General features: G+C 31.1%; 1 long non-coding RNA gene across 1 annotated transcript; it reads left to right on the plus strand.

Annotated features, from left to right (window-relative positions):
* The first annotated feature begins 2,674 nt into the window (after nucleotides 1-2,674).
* LOC145965416 (uncharacterized) lies at nucleotides 2,675-4,712 on the plus strand. Its single transcript, XR_014436703.1, has 2 exons — nucleotides 2,675-3,830; nucleotides 4,528-4,712. It is a non-coding gene; the product is annotated as an uncharacterized LOC145965416 (long non-coding RNA).
* Nucleotides 4,713-9,637: the final 4,925 nt, after the last annotated feature.

The raw sequence follows: 9,637 nt of genomic DNA on the forward strand, positions 1-9,637 counted from the left end.
TCGCACGCCACCATCATGTCTCGGAGAGCGATCCGCCCACCGCTTCGCCGCGCGCCTAGTATAAGATTACAGTTGGACGACTCTCGTCGCCGCGCGCTTCTACTCACGCAGATTGGCCGATATTCTTTATTTAATTTTTCGTTATTTATTGCGCATATCACAAAACAGTACAAATCCTTCCTTCTTAATTTCAGCCAATCTACCTCCTTACTTTGCGTGAAATTTCCATGACTCCCGGTATATTCAAATTATTTTGATTATAAAAGTATGCAGTTGTAATAATGAACTATACTTATTGCTCTATCTCCACTAACTATATTTAATAAAGCTAATAATGTATAATATTTACACACAATTACGGTCTATCATTTCGAAAGATCACCAAATACTGACAACGTTTTATAGATATGTATGATATTATGCATTATAAAATATATTAAATAACATATGAGATTATATAAACCATTTCATAATCGATACACAGATACAACGATGCAATAATCTGGCGAGCACATTTTGCCGAATAATTCTAATCTTCATACTACAGTATACTAATAATCATATATCCACAAGTTATAAATTTTAAGTAAAAGTAAAGGTGGATAGAATTATTGCACGGAAATCACAAATATTTTAATATTTTAAATAATACTATATATCAAATAAAATAGGAGTACTGCTCATCAGATTCCGCGCCTTATTGGCTGTTATTTGTCAATTTTTAATTATCTTTAATTATAGAATTGTGTAACACATTGCACATGACGAGCTCTAAATCATCGAATCGAAATTGGAAATCGCTGTTGTGAGTACTGTTGTGAAAATTCAAGTTAGTTTATCAATTATAAAGTTTGACTAGTTAAGATTAAGTTGTATTCACAAAAATTTATTGGCACATATATTAAAAAAGAATTCTACATATATATATATATATATATGTGTGTGTATTCTTCTATATTCCAATATATTTTATTTTTTCATAATACAATATTAACATTGCACTTTCAATCTTATAATATCTACAATATCTACAATATGTACAATATCACAATATCCTCATAGAAAATAAGTTAAAAAATTATTTATGTATAATTTTAAAATACGTATATTACAAATCCTAAATTTTGTTGTACACCCTACCGATCAGAAAGTACTTCGTACATAATGGCGATATCAGTTGGATAATTTTTTGACAAGTTTTTGGTTGGTGCGTAACGAGTGCCTTCGAAATGAGAAAAGTATCGTCTCTACATTATTTATCCATTTTGTTGAACAACTTGATACAGTATCTAAAATAAAAAAAATATATTTTATATATTTATGCGCATGCATAGAGATGAAAAATGATATAAAATATATACAGGGTGTTAGAAAAGTCTGGAAACGGTCAAATATCTCGAAAACGAAACGTTTCTGAGAAAAATGTTTCAAACCAAAGTTATAGGATTTCAAAAGGTCTATTTACTGGCGCTATGAGTTTAACCTTGGGTGGCGTCGCCAAGGTCAGAGCAAGGTCACCTAGAATTTTTTAAACGGGACCCCCTATTTTTTATTACTTATTCTTGTAGCTTATCTCGAGAGCTTTCCAAAACACTATAATAAAGTATTTCTTCATTGACTACTTTTCGAGTTATGAGGCTTGAAATAATTTCTTAATTTTATATAAACCATAAAATATCTAGTAAAATATTCATTTTTCGATTATCTTACCTCAATACTTTTATATACTAAATAATGAGAGTAATCAATTGGTGTAAAGAAAAAACATAGTTGTTTTTAAGAAAAAATATGTAATTTGCAATTAACAACTCCATATATTTTCTTAAAAACAACTGTATGTTTTCTTTACAACAATTGATTATTCTCATTATTTTGTACATAAAAGTATTAAGGCAAGATAATCGAAAAATGAATGTTTTACTAGATATTTTATGGTTTATATAAAATTAAGAAATTATTTCAAGCCTCATAACTCGAAAAGTACTCAATGAAGAAATACTTTATTCTAATGTTTTGGAAAGCTCTCGAGATAAGCTACAAGAATAAGTAATAAAAAATAGAGGGTCCCATTTAAAAAATTCTAGGTAACCTTGCTCTGACCTTGGCGACGCCACTGAAGGTTAAACTCATAGCGCCAGTAAATAGATCTTTTGAAATCCTACAACTTTGGTTCGAAACATTTTTCTCAGAAACGTTTCGTTTTCGAGATATTTGATCGTTTCTAGACTTTTCTAACACCCTGTATATAGAGTGTCAGGCAATTTTTGACCTTTACGAAGTAAGAAGGTAGATTGGCTCAAATTAAGAAGGAAGGTACTATACTATTTTGCGATATTCGCAATAATTATCGAAAAATTAATTAAAGAAGATCGGCCAATGCGCGTGGCTAGAAGCACACGACGGCGAAGGCGGTCTAACTGTAACATAATAGCGGCGCGTGGCGAAGCGGTGATTGGGGAGGGGAGGAGCGATGAGTGTGTAAGCGCGTGGCGAAGGCTCCTCCCCTCCCCAATCACCGCTTCGTCGCGCGCCGCCATTATGTTACAGTCAGACCGCCTTCGCCGTCGTGTGCTTCGAGCCACGCGCATTGGCCGATCTTCTTTAATTAATTTTTCGTTAATTATTGCGAATATCGCAAAATAGTATAGTAGCTTCCTTCTTAATTTGAGCCAATCTACCTTCACACTTCGGGACTGTCAAAATTTCCCTGCCACCCTGTGTATATAGAAATAAGATACAATATACAGGGTGTTTCTAAAACTATGTCGGAGATTTTAAGGGCGTATTCTAGGGATCAAAATAAGAAAAAAAGTTCATATAAACATGGGTCCAAAAATGCTTTTCCTCCGAGTTATAGCCTCCTAAAGTTGAGGGAAAAAATCGAAAAATAAAGCATAAAAATAAAGCTCATTATTAATTATTACGCTGTGCAAAACCTTAACGTTCTATGAAAAAGTCTCCGAGAGTTACAATACATTTTTCGATTTTTTCCCTCAACTTTAGGGGGCTATAACTCGGAGGAAAAGCATTTTTGGACCCATGTTTATATGAACTTTTTTCTTATTTTAACCCCTAGAATACATCCTTAAAATCTCCGACATAGTTTTAGAAACACCCTGTATATATGAATATTTTATATCTATTTCTACAATAAAAAGTACATGAGCTAGCATTGTGAGGTTTGGATCAAAAATACATTCCGCATATATTATTGACCCAAACCTTGCAATGCTGGCGATTGTTTTTTTTACCGTAGAAATAAGATAACAATATATATATATATTGCATCTTATTTCTACGGTACTAGAGGGGAGGAACGATATATAAGAGCTGAAGAGATAATTTACAATTTGTCTGATTGTCGCCTTCGCTTCCTGATATTTTTCTAAGCAAGAGACAAGACGATGAAGCTCCACGTGATCTTGTTGCTGGTAGGCGTGTTCGTTCACGCTATACTAAGTAAGTTTGCGATGAACTTGATGATTAAAGAGATATTGGAGAAGAGATGCAAATCCGGATTCCACGAAATTAAAAATATATCGTATTTTACGTGATAGAGCTGCTTAAGATTTCGTGAACGATTTGGAGAAGCGAGATTCTGTCCTTTAAATAAATATTCCGAAAACGAATGTTATAAGGCTAATGATGCTTCCAGCGTATGAGTGAATGATGCCGATTGATGCCGATTGATACGATTTTATTTATTCTAGAATTTTATTTACATAGGTGACTGTCCGTTTGGGAACGAGACTCTAAGTGTGGGTAAACACATTCGTGAATGCTCAACGGTCACTTGTTTTACTGATACTACAATAATGATGATTTTGTGTGTGAGTCCAAGTTTTATTTCTCAAATTATTTCTTCTTCAAATATCTCCTCGTTACACCTATAGAGATACGAGATACTTTGTAATATCCTGAAAGAAAAAAATCGCGTCGCTTTTAATTGATGCTTTCGATCGTTTAATTATCTATTCAAGCAAGCCGATTATTACATAACGATCTTTTGATAACCGGTTATCCCGACCTTCAACTTTGCAATTGATTGCAAATCGATTTTTATGAAATGCGCGACAATAATAATTGATACACGATTGATCATCTAATTTAAAAAAGAAATAAAAAAAAAAAAGCAATCGAGAAGAGTCTACTTGAGTTTGCAATGCAGAGAAAGTACATGATTTCCAGAACATGATTTATTTGCCCACAAATCAAAGAGACTACAGTTTATTTTAGCTATACTGCAATAAGACGGTTATTTACGAAATGTAAGAGATATTTTGTGTATTATTTAATATTTGCAAATTTCACATCTTTTTCTTCTGTGTGGCAATAGATATAATAACACTAATGATATATATCTCTATTATATCTTTAATAATAATTATATCTTTAATAAATATTATACCTTTAATAATAAATAAAATTTTCTTTACAAAATTATTTGTTTATTTTCAATCTTACTTTATTTATTTTCTGATCCCATTGAATTTCGACAGTGTTCAATTATTATTATGTTTTTCCCAGGTGTCCCGTACGTCCATGTCGGGAACAAATCGGTTGGAAATAATTGGATCTCAGCAAGCCTTACCCAGAGTGTTGCGCAGAACCGATTTGTAAGGATGAGCCCCAAGGAAACTCTGATGTATAATATAAGACCCTCTTTTATATCAAATATTCTCGCAAAATAAAAATATCGTTCTCGTCTGAAACCTAAAAAGACACAAGATCGCTCTTTCCTTGCTTGCCTATTATTTATGGAAACTGAAGAAAAGTGCCTCTCGTCGCTTATAATATTTTTAGTTCGCATCATCATCGCATTTCAGATTTTTTGCGATTTCTTCGCGCGACGAGTAACGCAAAAAGACTTTCCTCTTTTTATTTACTCGCAAATTTTGCAAATCTAAATAAAAAACATTAGCTTTAACTCAAATAAACCATTTTCACGAAAGTAAAAAGAAGCTACAGCGTCTTTAAAATAAAAGTAGAATAAAACAAAATGAAAGTCTTGTCTCGAATAAAGAAGGGATATTTATTTATAAGATAGATAAGTTCGGCTTTTTAATTCAAATCAATTGGAGAATATATCGATTTTTACATCGTTTGTATTTTCTCTAGTTGCCTTTCATTCTCTCGGATTGATAACAGTTTCCCCAGCAAGAGAAATTTTGCAGACCGACTGCTTTGCAAAAAAACTAAATGTTGTTAGAGTCACTTTAGATCGAATTTAATCTCTATCAATGTAGCTTCTAGGAATCGTAAGTTTAGTAGAGAAAACATCATCATGTTATTTTTCATGTAATTTAGAATTTATCTGTAATTTTTCCTGAATAAATCCTCGTTAAATGGAACAAAGTAAAACGGTAGCACGATGATCACTGTAGTTCGCTAAATTTAAAATTAATTTGTACATACGTGTTTAGAAAATAATAGTCCATGTGAGAGAGAAATTCAATCGGATTTTGTTATATTAATCAACGCAAAAAGATTCGGAGTTATGTAATCGTAATCGGATCGTCCGATGATTTGTCCGACGCAAATCTATTTCAGGAATTGACGGATCAAAAATTAGTGTGGACGTTCTTTTTGATGAATTCGAATATTACGACACATTTAGCACCGATATTTTATGCACACGTTGCGCAAGAAGTATGCGATGTCAATAAGAGATAATATTATAATATTATAATAGATTTTTTTGTATATCGACTATTTTTTTATTAGAGGACCGAGAGATCGCGGGACAAGGAGATCTCCGAAACTTGGAAAATCTAATCTGGTCATTTATCCATAGCATTAATCCATAGCTACGTGTTTTGCTTCTATAAACTTTTTCTGATGAGAAACTATTTTCTATGGGAGATCCTGCACACAGCGGTTGCACTTTAAAAAAATTAATGACACATGGGATTATCGATACTGGATTTTAGCGATCTTCCTGCTTCATTGTCATAAAATGTCAAAAATGAGTTTGAGTTGAAATTAATTGTTATTAATTTTTGAGAATTTGTAGAATAATATATACTAATAATTAATTTCTAGAGAATTGATTTTTACGAGTAATGAAAATAATATATATACTAGATAATTGAAATATTATATTATAAGATTAAAAATTAAAGTGTCTTTTAAAATTTATCTTGCGATTTTCTCGATTATAGACGAGATGATTATATATATAACATTCTCTTACTAATATAAATCTTATAATCTCCTGAAGTATTTATCTTGATTTGGTAATTAAAGGGATTCTTTTCGAGAATAATTCAAGTTACTAATAATAAATAAAATCGTAAAATTCATCGATCGAAGTATAAGATATTTGTATAATTTGTCAAATTCTAATTACAGGAATGTATCAGATGATCTTCTTTCTCTCTTTCTCGAGAAATTCTATTAAATCGATTGGATGAATTAAAGAAGAGACGCGATGAGGGCAAGCATAGAGAAATTTTTCTTCCTTAGAAATTCTGTCATCCCTCCACATCTTCATTCATCCAATTTATTCACGGGATGAAAAAGAACGATATAGAGAAAAATATATATCTATTGCATGAATAAGGCGAGACTCTCACATAATTATGTTACGAATATAAACTAATTATGTTCGTTGTGTATCGAATAAACGTTGAGAATTAAAATATTGCATATTTTATTGTAATCTTCATCGATGAGTACGATGAAATCTACAGTGTGGCACATAAAAAAAAAGAATAATTAAAATCTAGCTAGTAGAATAATAAATACCGAAAGCAAGAAGCAAAATTCTTCATTTCTTACCAACTGCATACTACCTATCTTATCAATATAAGATTCTTTATGGTTTGTAGAACAATTTTGATATATAATAATAAAATATAAATAAAATTTATATACAGGGTGTCCCAGGTATCGTCCGTCAAAAAAAAACCATAAGTAGAGCTCGCTAAACTAAAAAGTCCTATACCATTTTGCAAACAACCACGTAAAATTTCGAGATATTAATTAAAAAAGATAGGCTAATAAGCGCGCAGTTGGCGTGATTAGGCAGTCGGCCATTTTAGCAAGGACGATGCGAAGTGATCGAATCGTATTTTTATGACATTTCCACGCGGTTTTGTAAGAAATTTTAATCACTTTCTAGTCAAATAATTATTTTTCAAATAAGGACCATATTGATTTTTAAATGGGCCACCCTGTATATATATATATATATATATATATATATATATATATATATATACAAAGTGTCCCAGGTATCGTCCGTCAAAAAAAAACCATAAGTAGAGCTCGCTAAACTGAACTAAAAAGTCCTATACCATTTTGCAAACAATCACGTAAAATTATATATATATATATATATATATATATATATATATACAGGGTGGCCCATTTTAATCCATTCAGTCGAATATCTCGGAAACCAAGCCCGGGAGAGAAAAATATTTCAGACAAAAGTTGTTTGGTTTCGAGGGGGCCGTAAGGTGGTACCATTGGTTTGACCTTGAAGAGTTATTTGAAGGTCACATGAAGGTCACCTTCAATTTCTTAAATGGAACCTACTATTTGTCATTGCATATTCTTGTAGCTTATCTCGAGAGCTTTCCAAAACACTATAATAAAGTATTTCTTCATTGAGTACTTTTCGAGTTATGAGGCTTGAAATAATTTCTTAATTTTACATAAACCGTAAAATATCTTGTAAAATATTCATTTTTCGATTATCTTACCTTCATACTTTTACGTACAAAATAATGAGAGGAATCAATTGGTGTAAAGAAAACACATAGTTGTTTTGAAGAAAAAATATATAATTTGCAATTAACAATTCCATATTTTTTCTTAAAAACAACTATGTGTTTTCTTTACACTTTAATTGATTTCTCTCATTATTTTGTACATAAAAGTATTAAGGTAAGATAATCGAAAAATGAATATTTTACAAGATATTTTACGGTTCATGTAAAATTAAGAAATGATTTCAAGCCTCATAACTCGGAAAGTACTTAATGTAAACTAACTTAATTATAGTGTTTTGGAAAGCTCTCGGGATGAGCTACAAGAATGTGAAAAATATATAGGGTGTTCCATTTAAAAAAATTGAAGTGACCTTCACGTGACCTTCAAATGACTCTTCAAGGTCAAACCAATGGTACCATCTTATGGCCTCCTCGAAACCAAACAACTTTTGTCTGAAACATTTTTCTCTAAAATGCTTAGTTTTTGAAAGAAAAGGGGTGTACGGGTGGTCTAGGACACCCTGTATATATATATATATAAAATAATGCAACACGTTGCAAATAGTTGATAAAGATCATATAATGAGTGATTCTAGTGGGATAATTAAATTCCACATTTATAAGGCAAAGTTCTTTGCATTCTTCGTATTTTCTTGATGTTTAGTATATGTACATTTCCATTTCTTGTTCGACAAGATTAAAGAGATAAAAATACGTTTATGTAAATATTATTGGCTTCTCAACCTTAATAAATTTTCGCTGGAGATGTCATCTCATAAATATAGATAATTATAGCTGTTTTTCAATTAAGCATAATTTCCGTATGTATTCCTCACCCAAGCCTTGCAATGCCTGCACTTGTTCTTTTTTATCAGAGAAATAAAAAACAACATGTTTGTATAGGGTGTTTCTTAAGTGCGAAAAATTTTAGGAGATGATTCTTTGTCAAAAATTAAGGGGGATTTTTCATATAATCATATACTCCTACATCCCTTCCTGTGGAGTTACACTCCTCCAAAAATGGGGGTGAAAATTAGATTTTTATTTTTTTCTCAAATTTGGAACAAGTTAAAGAAACGAAATTAGGTGGATATTTTCTACTAGTAAAAAGATTATTTATTAATAGTTTTTCAGCCTCCGGTATTGTTATAAGGTGATGAAACTAGAAACTCTTATTCAATTTTTTATTAAAACTTTTTAATGGGCCGGAATATAATCATCTAAAAATATGCATTAAAAAGTTTGATTTATTTAGAAACTTTTTTATTTCTTTTATTTTTTTCATAAAATCAGTAGTTTTCAAAAAAAAAAAATAAAGTACGTTATCGTGCACAGCACTATGCTAAATAACATAGGTTTCGAATTATGAGAAGTTAAATTTTAAAATAAAAATAAAATTAGAATAAATGTTGGAAAAATTGGAACAAAAACAAAATTATAATAAAGACTTAGAAACCTAAAAAATAAAAACTTAATTTTTACCCCCATTTTTGGAGGAGTGTAACTCGACAGGGAGGGATGTAGGAGTATATGTTTATATGAAAAATCCCCCTTAATTTTCGACAAGAATTATCTCCTAAAATTTTTCACTTATTATGAAACACCCTGTATATATAGAGGGGAGGGACAATATATAAGAGCTGAACAGATATTTTACAATTAGTCTGATTGTCGCCTCCGCTTCCTGATGTCTTTCTAAGTAAGAAAAAAAAAGATGATAAAGAACCGTTTAACAATCTTGTTGCTGGTATGCGTGTTCGCTTATACCGTGCTGGGTAAGTTTGCGATAATTTGATGATAGAATAATATAATGAAGAAGAGATACTGATCTCCAGATGGGGCGAAATTCTAATTTATAAGTTAATTTATAATTCTAATTTCTAATTTCTAATTAATATGTTGCACGAGTGGACGATGAC

The sequence above is a fragment of the Camponotus vicinus genome, unplaced genomic scaffold (genome assembly GCF_025532165.1).
Source record: "Camponotus vicinus isolate PSW18456_S1 unplaced genomic scaffold, iyCamVici1.0 SCAF_14, whole genome shotgun sequence".
Taxonomy (NCBI): domain Eukaryota; kingdom Metazoa; phylum Arthropoda; class Insecta; order Hymenoptera; family Formicidae; genus Camponotus; species Camponotus vicinus.